Source organism: Miscanthus floridulus, chromosome 5 (genome assembly GCF_019320115.1).
Source record: "Miscanthus floridulus cultivar M001 chromosome 5, ASM1932011v1, whole genome shotgun sequence".
NCBI classification, from domain to species: Eukaryota; Viridiplantae; Streptophyta; class Magnoliopsida; order Poales; family Poaceae; genus Miscanthus; species Miscanthus floridulus.
In genome coordinates, this window is record NC_089584.1 from 59,980,581 (window position 1) to 59,995,900 (window position 15,320).

Consider the following 15,320-nt stretch of genomic DNA (forward strand, 5'->3'; position numbering starts at 1 on the left):
GTTAAGGTTCTCTCTTGACTGTTTGTGTTTTTTTTTCTCAGTTAAATCATGATTGTGCACCCTCGTCGACGGCCACGAGAACTAGCGATGGTGTTGGGATCTCAACTACTGGCACGAGGCCTGCGGCTTCTTTGGCGAAGGTTTCGGTTGCTGCTAGAGAAGCTAGGAAGCGTGTGATCAAGATGGAGGTGCCTCGAGACGATACCTTTCGACAAAAGATGCTCGACAGTCCACCGAGGGGTATCCCACGATGATGGATTTACGATGATAGATTTGTCGTAGAGGTAAGCGAAATCAGGAGCAAGATGGTAATAAAAGCACCAAGACACAAGATTTAGACAGGGTCGGCCGTCAGTACGACGTAATACTCACATCATGTGTTCTGATGTATTACATTGAGATGTATATATAGATCTTGTCCACTAGGGGACCCCTGCCTCTCCTTATATAGTCTGAAGGGACAGGGTTACAAGTAAAGTAACCTATTTGGTGCTATACAATAGCTTACGGTGCACACCGAGCAGCGCCGTGCACGCCTTGATCTTGTGGGCCGGGCCACGTCTGATGGTGCGGCACATGTCTTGTCTTGAGGATACCAGGGGCCATACCCCTACAGCTAGTCTCCGAGCCTGACAGTAGGTGACGTAGTCGCGTGGTGCTAGGGTCAGAAAGTAGAAGACCAGCCGAGCAGGCAGCCAGTCCCCAGGCATAGCCTCGAGATGAGAATAAGCATATTCACCGCAAGGTGAAGTGTGTCCACTTAGTCCCCGAGCCTGCTGGAAGATGAAGAATGAATCATGTAGCAGGGTCAGAGAAGTCTGAAAGCTTGCCGACGTCGTCTGACATGCGCGTATCAAGACCCCAGACGTGCTGCCCAAGATCAGCACCCTAACCCGAATAGCATGGAGCAGCTTGATAGCACACCAACGAGACGTAGCAAGATCCGAGCAGTAAGGGAGTCCCCGTCATCGCTGGCGATGACCGAGCACCAAGGAGCGAGGAGTCCCTGGTGTCGCTGGCGATGTCCGAGCACAAAGGAGCGAGAAGTCCCCAACATCACCGGCGATGTCCGAGCACCGAGGAGCGAGGAGTCCCCAGCGTCATTGGCGATGACAGAGCACCGAGGAACGAGGAGTCTCCGGCGTCGCTGGCGATGACCGAGCATTGAGGAGTGAGGAGTCCCCGACGTCGCTGGCGATGACCGAGCACCGAGGAGTCCCCGGCACCGCTGGCGATGACCGAGCGCCGAGGAGCGAGGAGTCCCCGGAGTCGCTCGCGATGATCGAGCCCCGAGGAGCGAGGAGGCCCAAGCGTCGCTGGCGATGTCCGAGCACCGAGGGGCAAGGAGTCCCCGTCGTCGCTGGCGATGACTGAGCACCAAGGAGCGAGGAGTCTCCGGCATCGCTGGGGGTGTCCGAGCACCGAGGAGCGACGAGTCCCTGGCGTCGCTGGCGATGACGGAGCATCGAGAAGCGAGGAGTCACCGGCGTCGTTGGCGATGACCGAGCACCGAGGAGCGAGGAGTCCCCGACATAGGCGACGATGTCTGAGCACCGAGGAGCGATGAGTCCCCGGCGTCGCTGGCGATGACCGAGAACCGAGGAGCGAGGAGTCCTCGGCGTCGCTGGCGATGACCGAGCACCGAGGAGCGAGGAGTCCCCGACGTAGACGGTGATGTCCGAGCACCGAGGAGCGAGGAGTCCCCGGTGTCGGCGGCTATGTCCGAGCACCGAGGAGCGGGGAGTCCTCGGCGTCTCTAGCGATGACCGAGCACCGAGGAGCAAGGAGTCCCCGACGTCACTGGCGATGACCGAGCACCGTGGAGTGAGGAGTCCCTGGCGTAGACAGCGATGTCCGAGCACCGAGGAGCGAGGAGTCCCCGGCGTCGCTGGCGATGACCGAGCACCGAGGAGCGAGTAGTCCCCGGCGTCGCTGGCGATGACTGAGCACCGAGGAGCGAGGAGTCCCCGGCGTCGTTGGCGATGTTCGAGCACCGAGGAGCGAGGAGTCCCCGGCGTCACTGGTGATGACCAAGCACTGAGGAGTCCTCGGCATAGGCGGCGATATTCGAGCACCAAGGAGTCCCTGGCGTAGCTGGCGATGTTTGTGCGGTGAAGTGTGCCCACTTAGTCCTCGAGCATAAAGAATCCGAGTGCTAAGGAGTAACCGGCGTAGCTGGCGATGAAGCACGAGCGGCGAACAGTCTGGTCAACTGATTGGCGACGAAGTGAGCATTGAGTAGAAGCGACCGGCAAACAATGCGATCAACTGGTCGGCGATAGAGTCCATGAACTAAGCGGTCTGACCAGTTGATCGGTGGAGAAGTCTGAGCACCAGGTGATCTGATCACCTGGACGATGATCCTACAATACAAACATGTAGAACGGGTAGTACATGATGTAAAAATAAATAAACTCTGGAGAAAAATCAGCAATGGTGATGAAATAGCATAAGTAGCTTAGTGATTAGTTGGCGTGAAGATGTATTTATATTTAATATAAACTGCCCGAACAGTTAGTGTGTAGCTGAGTCTCTAGCCCTAGCTAGCCCATAGTCCATAACGTCAAGCACGGAGCCCGTGCACGTGTAGGAGAAACAGGCGTCACCAAGGAGCCGTTGCTGACCACCCATAACGCAGAGGGCAGACGCTCGTGCATGTGTAGGGAGGAGCTGGAGACAGGGCCATCTCTGGAGGTGTCCAAGCATCAACATGACTGTTCGAGGGTTCAGAAAATTGTTTGGAGAGCAAACATGGAGAAAATAGTTTGGAGAAACTTTATGGCAATATATGGAGATTGGAGAATATTTAGAAGAATATTAAAATATGACTTAGCTTTAGACAGAAAGTCTGGTCGGCGACGTATAGCGTTATCTAGTCGGTGTTGACGGCGAGCACCTGGCGGGCGGTGAGTTGTTGGTGAAGGCGACCTCGGAGGTGGTTCCAAGATCAGATCTGCTGTCGCGGGGGCTGGTGTAGCCAGCGATGAATCGTCGTCATGGACCGGCATGGATCTCCACGAGATTGATGACGAGAACGCGCTGTTGATTTGAGGTCTATTTGGCTCGCCATGGATCAAGCACACCCCCCTACCTGGCACGCCAACTGTTGACAAAAGATGCTCGGCAGTCCACCGAGGGGTATCCCACGATGGTAGATTTGTCGTAGAGGTGAGCGAGATCAGGAGCGAGATAATAATACAAGCACCAAGACATAAGATTTAGACAGGGTTGGCCGTCAGTATGACGTAATACCTATATCATGTGTTCTGATGTATTACATTGAGATGTATATATAGATCTTGTCCACTAGAGGACCCCTGCCTCTACTTATATAGTCTGGAGGGACAGGGTTATAAGTAAAGTAGCCTATTTGGTACTATACAATAGCTTGCGGTGTACGCCGAACAGCGCCGTGCACGCCTTGATCTTGTGGGTCGGGCCACCTCTAATTGTGCGGCCCATGTCTTGTCTTGAGGATACCGGGGGCCGTACCCCCACAATACCGCTGCTCGTGAAGGAGCCAGAGTAGATGATGGCGATGCCCATGATAGCTCTGCTATGGACGTCGATCAGACAGGCCAGGTTTGACGCGGGTGTGCGTCATAGATATTAGGTTGAAACACTTTGTTGCATTTTTGGTTGCACACGTGTGGTGTGTGACATTTGTTGGATGTTTAACTGTTGCCTTTGTCGCGCAGGTTCCTACAGGGCCTACGCGCGAGGCTTTGGATATTTTGACCTTGATGATGAATCGTCAAGATGTGTATATTTCTGGCGCGTCGTGGGCACGTGCAAAGGTGAAATTTCCTTTATTGTCGTTCAAGCGTTTTTGGTGGGCAAAGGTTAGAGCTTATGATAAAAAGAATTAGACTGCTTGGGATTTTTAGAAGAATGCAGACCTTACAGATCGCCAGTCTGAGCAATTGATATTTGGCTCAGTATCTATTTCTGGTGTTAATGATTATATTGAGGATGAGGATGAGGATGAGGATGTGATTGACTTTCTGTTTGGGCAAGGGAGGTTGACTATAGATGGCTAGGGTGTGTTTAAGGTGCCAAAGCCAGAACCGTTGGAGCTTGATGATCGTGATCGACAGTATATGTATCGTGTAAGGGTTTTGGAAGGTGATTTGCTCCTGATCTCAGCGGCCCCGTACTTTTGAGGCCACTTGTTATGCGTGGTGGGTTTGGAAGGTGTGAATGTTTGGATGTTGAGGTGGTGGATGTTGTTGAGTCTGTGGAGGACGTGGCGGAGGTTCTCGTGGCTAACTTTCTTGAAGAGGTTATTTCTGAGATTGTTGCTGAGGTTGCTTTTGATGTATGCTTTGAGGAGGATGCACCTAGTGTTTGGGAGTATTGGCATCGTGAATTAGCTTGAGCTAAGCTTCATGTTGGTTGGATGCGAGGGTTGTATTGGTGTGATTGAGTGAGATGACTTGTTGTAATCTTGGTGAAGTAAGTTTTGTTGTTTTTGTTGTTATGGCCGTGGAGGGGTTTTTGTTGTAACCAGTGCGTGTTTGTTGTTGTTGTTGTTGTACCCGACGAGGGTTTGTTGTTGTAAAGCGAGGTCTTGTTGTTGTAATCGGCAAAGGTTTGTTATTGTTGTACCCAACGAGGGTTTGTTGTTGTTAAGGGATGCATTGTTGTTGTAAAGTTGTTTTATTTGGCTGTACTTGTGTTACCCTTTGTTTCATTGTGGCTTGTGCGAAATGATGCCTTCATTCCTTTGGTGAGGCTCTCTCTTGCACGATTTACGGCTTTTGGCATAGCGATGTCCCCATTTCTTTTAACGAGCCTCGTAATTTTATGTGATTGAAAATTTAAGTGCTGCGACACCCCCTTTTCTTTTAGCGAGGCTCGCGTTTTGAGTGATAGAAAAGTTTAGCGTAGCGATGCCCTCTTTTCTTTTAGAGAGGCTTGCATTTTGAGTGATTGAAAACTTTAGCGCAGCAACGCCCTCTTTTCTTTTGGTGAGGCTCGCGTTTTGTATGATTGAGAACTTGAGCGCATCGACGCCCCCTTTTCTTTTAGTGAGGCTCGCATTTTGAGTGATTGAGAAGTTTAGCACAACGATGCCTTCTTTTCTTTTAGCGAGGCTGGCGTTTTGTATGATGGAGAACTTGAGTGTAGCGATGCCCCCCTTTTCTTTTAGCTAGGCTCATGTTTTGAGTGATTGAGAAGTTAAGTGCAACGATGCCCTCTTTTCATTTTGCAAGGCTGGCGTTTTGAGTGATTGAGAAGTTGAACGCAGCGATGCCCCCTTTTCTTTTAGCGAGGCTAGCGTTTTGAGTGATTGAGAAGTTAAGCGCAGCGAGGCCCCCTTTTCTTTTAGTGAGGCTAGTGTTTTGATGAATTGCGACTTTGAGTGCTTTTGAGCAGGGCTGATTATACTTTTGCGAGGGTAAATGTAATGATGGTGACAGAAATAAAATGTGAAAGGTATATTGAACATGTCGAAGGTTACATGACCGAGTTTTTTCTATATAATCTAGAGTGCTTGTTTGTCATAGTTGTCTTCTGTGTCTTGTCGTCGATGGATCGCCGAGGTGCCGGTTTGAGAAGGAGGTCCCAGTTGAAGGTGATGTCTTCTTAGGTTGTCCTTGCATCGGTTGATGATGAACCTTGGTGGTCTTGGGTAGGCTTTGCTTCAGTTGAGAGAAGGAGGTACCTATCGATGCTGGCCAAGGTGGCTACGGTAGTTATAGGTGTCCTTCTCTTCTGGGCGTGGGTTGAAGCACCGGGTGGCGGGGAGCATGAGTTTCTCCTCGAGTGCCTTCATGTTCTGGTGCTTTGTGAAGCTTCGTTGGTGCTTGGCTGGCTGCCAACTTTTGGTAGGGAGGGATTGAGAACCCTCACCTTGACCATTGCATGGTTGGCGCCGAAGCCCTTGTCGATGTTGCCGCTTTTTACCCCTCACCCGAGTGTTGCTAGATATATGTGAGGTCTGCCGCTCGGTTTGTTGGTTGAGGGTTTTGGCACTGCCTAACATGCTTTCATTAGGAGTGTGTGCCAAACCCTCGGCTAGGTTGTTTGGGGGAGGTGGTGAGGTGGTACTCGAGGGGATGTTATGTTTTTTCTTGTGGTATCCCCCGAGGGCCTTTCCTTTTGGGACTGCTTCATATGGCTTCGCGGATGAGGTTGCTTGAGTTGTCCCTCGCATTACATGTGTTCTTGTGGTACCCTCGATTGTTGCTTTTGGGTTTAAGTTAGGTGGTCTGCTCTATGAGGCTTTGGTTTTATGAGGGTTTGATGGTTTGCGGAGCATCTTGGCTCGTAGCGTGGCTATGTGTCTTGGCTTGGTGGATAGCTTCCTGATATGTGTTTTGTGGGGTTTGGGTGGTATTTAGAGGTTGTTCGGTCAGGTTGGGGTGTGTGAGTGCACGTTTTAATTCGCATTTGGTTGGGTGCACCCTGAATGGTGCTTTGAATGTTGTTGATTCGTATTCTGATTTGATTAAGTCGATTGGGTTGAGTGCATTGAATGTGTGTACTATTGGGGCTTGGCGTGCCTCCAACATTTATTGTTGTCTTGTTGTAGTTGTTTTATTTTTGCTTGGGAAGCCCCTTGAGTAGTTTGTGAGGGTGCTGGGGTTGGATGGGCTCTGTGCCAGTCCTTTTTCGAGTTTGATGTGAAGTTCACATAGATATCCTTCAGGGTATGTGAGCGAGTTTTTTTGCATTTGGGAATCTCTATTCTTGCCTTTTTGTCTAGGGAGAGGTGGAGTGAGAGAGATGAGCCCCTAGAGTGGTTTTCAAAGGGTGCTCATTTTTGTAGACCTCCACACCTGTCCTTTGTTTAAGGAGAGGTGGAGTTTGGTTGATGAGCCCCTGGCATGTGTTTTGCGAGGGTGCTCATTTTTATTGACCTCCGCATGTGTCCTTTTGTTTAAGGAGAGGTGGGGTTTGCTTGATGAGCCCCTGGTGAGTTTTGCGAGGGTGCTCATTTTTATTGACCTCCATGACTGTCCTTTTGTCTAAGGAGAGGTGGAGTTTGCTTGATGAGCCCCTGGCATATTTTGCGAGGGTGCTCATTTTTATTGACCTCCATGCCTATCCTTTTGTCTAAGGAGAGGTGGAGTTTGCCTGATGAGCCCTAGCATGTTTTGCGAGGGTGCTCATTTGAAAGAAGTGATTCACTTAAAGAAGGTTTGGGCCGAGCAAGGACTTATTGTGGGAAAGCCTCGCTTGGTTCAAATCTTTACCTAATGGTGGCGACGATGAGGGTGGGCCAGTTGGGGCCACCCATTTTGGCAACAGTTTTAGTTTTGGGGGATGAATATTACATTGAAGGGGTTTTGCAACTGCCTCGTTAAAAAACCTTCGCAAGGAAAAGGAGTGTAGTACAGAGTTTTTACAATTTTAACTGAAATGAAGCTTACATATTGCGGGCACTCGCTAAGGCGCTACTATTGATAATATTTGCGGAGGTTGTCATTGTTCCAGGTGTGAGGGATCTGGTTTCCTTCGTTGTCATGTAAGTGATAGGCTTCGGGTCTGGTTGAATGAATAGCATGGTTGGGGCCAACCATTTTGGGTTGGTGCTTGCCAACCAACTTGGTATTCTGCTTTTTGATGAGGACCATGTCACCTGAGGTGATTTGGTGGAGCTTGACTTTCTTGTCTCTCCAGTGAGCGATTTCTGCTTGGTAGGTGCGGAGGATGTTCACTGCTTCACATCTGTGCTCTTCTATGAGGTCCTTTATGTGTTGTTCCTCTTCTTGGGAGCTTGCGATGGTGCATGCGAAGGTGACCCTTGGAGACCTGTGTTGGAGCTCTTCTGGTAAGATTGCTTCCACTCCAAACAAGAGCTTGAACGGAGTGAACTTGGTTGCTCTTGATTCGGAGGTGTTGTGTGACCATATGACTAAGGTCATCTAATTGGCCTACTTTCCCTTCGGTCTACCATGTAGCTTCTTAGAGATGCCCTATAGTTTGATGTCGTTTGCTCTCTCAAAGAGGCTACTAGATTGTAGGTGTCTTACTGAGGCAAATCATATTTTTGTGCCAATTTGCTAATAGAACTCTTTGAATGGCTCGCTATCAAACTAGGTTCTGTTGTCTGTGGTTAGTTCCTTTGGTACTCCGAAGCGGCATATGATCTGCTGCCAGAAAAACTTTTTGGCGATTTGCAAAGTTATGGTTGACAATGGCTTGGCCTCAATCCATTTGGTGAAGTATTCAACAACAACCATGACATATTGAAGGTTTCCTGGTGCAGCTAGGAGTGGTCCACCTAGGTCCAGGGCCTAGCGCTGTAGCGGCCAAGTGGGGCAAATGAGAGTGGTTGGAGCCCCTGGTCTATTGGAGTGTGTTGTGGCTAGCTAGCAACCTTTGCAGTGCTGTACTAGCGAGGTTGCATCATTGACTACAGTTGGCCAATAGAACCCTTGCCCACCAGTGCTCTTGGCCCATTGTGAGATCCACATGAACCTTTATGGATTTGTTTCAGTATCTACTTTCCTTCGCTGATGGTGACACATTTGAGTAGAGGTGCTGTTATGCTTGCTTTGTATAATTCAACATTGATGATTTTGTACCCCCGCGCTCTTTGCCGTATTCTATTTTCTTCCGCTTTTAACTCTGGCTCGAGATAACCCCTGAGGATCGCGACGATGGGTGCCCTCCAGTCATCACAATGGATTGCATTGATGAGCTTCAAGGGTTTTGCATTCATCTCTATCGAGGGTTGGTTGATTACTTCATAGAAGACATCCGATGGTAGAGTGGCCACTTGGGCTACCGCCTTTGCTAGCTCATCAGCCTCGCTGTTTTCTGCTCGAGGGATTAGCTTGGTTGTGATGCCCATAAAGAATGCTTCGATCTTGTGTATCGCGTGTAGATACTTTTGCAAACTTCAAAGCTTTCCTCGATGTGTCCAAAGATTACTTGTGAATCTGTTTTGATTACTTCTCGTCTGGCTGATAGGGCGTGAAGCTTTGTTAATGCCAAGATGACTGCCTCATATTTTGCTATGTTATTGATGCACTAAAACTCTAGCCTTGCTGCATATCGGAGCTTCATGCCAGAGGGCGAGGTTAATATGGTGGCTATTCTGACTCTAGAGGATCCCCAGGCCTCATTTGTGTGCATTGTCCAAATTGGTTCGATTACCTCTGTTGTAGCATGAGTGTCGGGGTCCAATCTTTTGACAAAGTCTGCAAGAGCTTGAGATTTCATCGATGTCCGTGGTCCATTTTCAAATTCTGCCTATAGCTTCGGGGTTCTTGAAAATGTTGTCAAGTGGGTAGCTCAAGGGTACTATGATTTTGTGTGCTTGGAAATAGTGCTTGAGTTTTCTAGAGGCCATGACAACTGCATATGCTACCTTTTCCATTTTAGTGTAGAATTTTTTTGGCTTCATCGAGGGTTTCGAACACAAAGTATATTGGTAGTTGTCTCTTTTGGTGCTCTTCTTGTTTCCCTTTCAGAAGTACGACACTTGACAGCATGTGGTGAGACTAGCGAGGGTCGTTAGGCTGTGTATGTAGTCCTTCAGATCCTCAAACGCCTTTTGTTGGAATGGCCCCCAGCTGAATGGGTCTGTATTTTTCAGGACCTCAAAAAATGGCAACCATCGCTCTGCTAATCTTGAGACAAATCTGTTGAGCGCAGCAAGCCTTCTGGCAAGCCTTTGATATTTGTTAGCATCATTGCTAATAATGACACTTGTGACTTTAGAAAGAATATATATTTATACATAAGGAATTCTGCAAGCTCACGGATATACCATTGTAGCACTTTACTCGAGAGTATTCCACGTATCGTTTATTTATATTTTACCACAGGGAGGAGCGGTGGCTATGGAGATATTGATAAATATATACTTATGATGGAGTCATTAACTAAACACTTACTCAAAATAGGAGTAAGTCCATAGATATATATAAATGATAAATGCATGACAATGATAATAATCCAGAGATAGAAATAGATACTCATAAATGTAGTTTAGCTAGACTAAGTAATAAAACAAGAGGAAGATTCCTAAGTCATTCCTATATATCAAGTCTTATGTACACCCAAGCATATATAATTTCATCTATAGCATAATTAACTCTTCATCTACACATAAGGGACATTACTAAGGAAGATCAAGAACAAAGCTTGACTTCCTTCGCGATCGTGTCCTACTTGGCCTACAAACGAGAGGTGAACTACAATGGACTTAACGAGACTGTCACTCTCGTGATCTATCACACGATCTGGAATGTAGGATGCATCCGTAGGTAAACAACGTATAAGCACCACGCTTACACAATGTCGACCACTTAACCCACTCAAGTATTGAGCTAAGAGCTTTGTGAACCTATGTGTAAACTTAGTATTAACTATGACTATATCAAGCATACTACCAAAGTAAACTAAGAACACGATAGATAAAGACATAATATAGATTAAGAATAAAGTCATGAAATATAGAGGATACAATGGCTATACCAGCCTCCAGATGACGAATCCAGAATCCTAAGCAGTAGCCCAACTCTACTTGAATCTTACTAGCTAGACTATACTAAGCTTTGAGGTATTGGAGATCTATCCTATTCTCTCTGGTGGATCTTCTTGGATAATTGTGGTAGCTCTTGATCAGCTTTCAAATGCCCTTCTGCAGGAGGTATGGGGGGCTATTTATAGGGGGAACCAGGAGTCCTATGGGCTCATGAATCTATGGCAATGTCAAATCTGAGCCATCGATACAAACCGACCTTGAGCAAAGGTGTAGATTGAATCTTAGAGGCCATGGAGAACCGACATTCTAAGCCGGGACTGACACATGGGGCCGTGACACATGGGGCCGACCGGCCCCACCCAAGGGCCTCTCGGGTCAGGTCGCGGTGCAATGTCTTCTAGATGATTCGGGATCCTTTCTAAGTCGGTTTCGTCGTGGATAAACGTGATTTGATCTGACAATTGGGTCCACCTTGCTTGTTTTCTGAATAAATCTTTGCTGTGAATTCGTAACTTCCAGGCAGTTTGCTACTTCTTGGATTCGTAGATTCCAATTCTCATGTTCTTAAATGTTATGAATTAGAGAAACAGGAGGATTTGCAATATAAAGCTATGGGGGTATACAGAAGTAGCACTCACCATGTTCTAAAGTTGCTGGAGGCCCATATGTCTTTCAAAAAAATATTGGGCTTGAATAAAGATCTGTCTTTTGTATTTGTATATGTCTTTGTCTTCTTGCTATAATTATTCAGTACTGCAAATTATTCAAGATGGCAAATTAGTAACTGCAAATAATTCCCTCTTTGATTGCAGACAGTCAAGAGTGCCAAGGTATCTTCCTGAAGCTGACGCCTCACTCTAGGCCCTTCAAAGGCTCCAGGAACATCGCCTCCTATGTGATAGGATCTGTTGTTGCAGCGGAGTTGTTGAAAACTAACATTGCAGCAGGGCAGTATTTATTTCTTTCACATGTGTGTCTTTATTTCTTTTACTTCTGTGTTCAGTTGACTAAATATAATGGTTCTGCTAAACTAGTGCTTATCTGTTCTGTTAAATTTGGGTTCCACATAGAAGGATGTCAAGGTATTTTGCTGTACCAGCATGTGCTGGATAGCTGGATAGTGGTGCTAATCCTAATGCTACTATGTTGTTAGTGTCCACCAAAATAGTGATTAATCTATTAGTCTAGCCTTTTGTAATCTTTGTTAATGTTACTATTCTGAGTAAATGTTTTGGGGAAATAAGAGTTGTTAGGTCCAGTAATTGAGATTCTAGGTAGTGCCGTATACTTTTCATCATTTTTTGAGCTGCTTTAAATACCTTGCTGCTAGTACCTCATCCATACATGGTACAAGAGAGTTTGATGATAATATTCAATTTTCTGCTGTGTGTTGATAATTAATGTGCTCTATTTTTACATGCAGTTGAGGAACCTGTTTGGTTCGGGAATGTGCTAGCTTAGCTGGAACTTGTTTGATACAGGAACTTGGAGATAGCTGTTGAAACTTTAGTTGGTTGGAACTTGTTTAGTTGGCTGCACCATTTTGTATTCATGTTTTTGTTGTGCTTTTGTATGGGCTGGAAAATGTATTCTGGACGTGCTTTTTGTATGGGCTGAAAAATTAATTATGGCTGGAACCGTAATTTATGATATAATAATTATGCAATTGGTTGTGGTTTATATTCTGTGATTACTTTTTTAATTGGGCTGGCCCACAATATGGGTTTGAATTGTAATGTTGGGCTATAATAAAAAAAATAAAAGCCAATTTGTAGCTCGGCCAAAAAAAAACAATTGGGCCAATTGGGCTGATTGTAATAGAAAATAAAAAGAAAAATCCCATGCTATATGGGCCGAATGTGAATTGCCACGTCATCCGCCATGTCATATGTCACATCACCCTCCTTGTCATCTGCCACATCATATGTGCCATGTCATCGTACATGTGGCGTTATTCTGTTCAATTTGTTATGATGATTTAGTTTCGTCATTGCATCAATGACTGGATAACTATCGTCACTGTATCACTGACGAAGTCCTCTAGTGGTCACAGAAGGTGATTAGTGAACCACCTTCTCTGATTGCAGCCACTTCGTCACTGTAGGCAAGCAGTGAAAGGAAACATGTTGTTATAGTCATAATCTAATTGTCACAGAAGCCCACAATTCTTGTAGTGCTAAGCGCTTTGCGAACCAATGTATAAACTTAGTATTAACTATGACTATATCAAGCATACTACCAAAGCAAACTAAGAACATGATAGATAGAAACATAATATAGATTAAGAATAAAGTCATGAGATATAGAGGATACAATGGCTATACTAGCCTCCAGATGATGAATCCAGAATCCTGAGCAGTAGCCCAACTCTACTTGAATCTTACTAGCTAGACTATACTAAGCTTTGAGGTATTGGAGATCTATCCTATTCTCTCTGGTGGGTCTTCTTGGATAATTGTGGTAGCTCTTGATCAGCTTTTAGATGCCCTTCTAGAGGAGGTATGAGGGGCTATTTATAGGGGGAACCAGGTGTCCTGTGGGCTCATGAATCCATGGCAATGTCAAATCTGAGCCATCGATACAAACCGACCTTGAGCAAAGGCATAGATTGAATCTTAGAGGCGGTGGAGAACCAACATTAGAAGGAGGGACTAACACATGGGGCCAGGAGGCTGAGTGGCCAGCAGGTGGGGCCGACCAGCCCCACCTAGAGGCCTCCCGGGTCGGGTCACGGTGCATTGTCTTCTAGATGATTCTGGATCCTTCCTAAGTCAGTTTCGTGGCAGATAAACATGATTTGATCTGATGATTGGGTCTACCTTGCTTGTTTTCTAAATAAATCCTCCTGCAAACACGGATTCACCAAAACTTGTGGAATTTATTATTTTAAACCCCTAGAGCTATGTTGTTGATCCTATTCTTGCATTTATATAAGTTATGTTGATAGTTTATGATGAGTGTTAACTACCATCAATAAACTCTCCCAAACTTAACCTTTGCTCATCCCTGAGCAATGCTAAACTCAGCAAATGGATCAGGAGTTGCATCAATGTTCTCACTCCTCAAAAGTGCACATGCGTTCAATCAAAAATTCTCCTCTAGATTAGAATAAACTGACCTAACTTTCAAACTTACCCATATTTTCTTCAATCATGGGGCTTCTAAGCCTTCACTTGGGTCTTAGGTATTTGAAAGACAGAACGATCAAGTCAAGCACTATATCTCAAGTTCTTTGTTTCACCATTTTTGGGGGTATGACCCTAGGTGTCCATGGTGATGCACATGGGCCGCACCAACAGGGATGGTCCATCCTACAAGATGAAGGTCTACGACGCACGACACTGCTAGGTGCACGCTGCAAGGCACCTCGGTGACATCCTGAAGATCGCATAGAATATGTTAGGATATGCCGAATGTATGATTCCATGTAAAGATTATTTGTTACCCGATTAGACTTAGACCTGATCGGCATGTAACCCTACCCCCTGGGCTATATAAGGCAGATAGGGGACCCCCTCAAAACACATACAATCATATATGATAGCCAATATAAACTGATGGGGCACATGACTAGGGTATCACGTCAAGCTGATGGTCTAAACCTATATAAACCTTGTGTCTTATCACCATCTTGCTCTTGATCTCGCTCACCTCTCCTATCAATATACCATCACGGGTAGCCCCCTCGGTGGACTGCCAAGCATCTTTTGTCGATAGTTGGTGCACCAGGTAGGGGTATGCGCTTGATCCCATGGCGAGCTAGATGGTACATCTTCTGAGTTCTCCGTACGCTCCTAGGCCCAGCCAATCCTTCATGGTTGGATCCATCACCTGGGTCATCAACACCAACGGCGATGGAGAAATTGTCTAGCTAGTGTAGGGCAATCCTACACCGATCACACAAGCTGCTGTGTCAGCAGATCCGATCTCAGGATCTGTCCCGGGGTCACCTTATTCTCCACCAACTCATCCATCGGTGCCACACCGACTGAGGAAACCTATCCAATAGGATGACCTGATCTCCTCTATAGATTGGGCCGATCAAAAGCTAGCTGAGTGCTTGTCGCTCGTAGAATCAGTCATGCGTCAGTCTCCTTACGACGATGAGTTCCCACCGCTCTAGAACTTTACGGCGGTTTGCACCAAGCGCTCTACCCAATCACGCCGTCCGAGGTGGCAAGATTTAGATTTGACCATCATGGCGACTCACACAGGGTGCACGGTGCAGCGCCGACCTCTCTCTAGATCCGGTCCACCTAGGGCGGGCAAGAACCTCCAGTGCAGGGCTCCACGGCACCTAGCCCTATGGGTAGGCCAACACGGTTGCAACCTACCAAAGCGCCTTGCATGGTTTGTATGCCAACCAGATTGGTCGCGTTCACCCACTCTCTAGGCCTAGTCTACCCATCACTGACTAGTTTGCATCAGCAATCAACATGGTGTAGATCCATCACCTCGACGATGACTCCATACTCCCCATCTTGGAAGAGGGTCTAGGGGCAGAGTCGGGGGCTCCACCAAGACTGTCACCGAGACCATCACCGATACCTCCGTCGAGACTCTATCATTGCCTAGACGTTTCACCGGGTAGTTGTTCATGATCAGCTGTGATAGCCCCCTAGGACGGGGAAACCAATTCCCAGCGCATCGCTCGGGAAAACAAGAATGCCGAGCATGCCAGATGCCGCACCATAGAGGTCGCCGCCATAGCTGTCGGTGGTGGCACAACTATCGGTGGTGGAAACATCAACTAGCAGGGAGGGCGCCGCCTCACTCATAACCTTACTAATAATTTTCTCCATGTCGACGGGCATGAAGTCTAGCCAACGCCGAGTGCCAATCTCACCATGGCCATGAATGAGCTAGGCAGGCT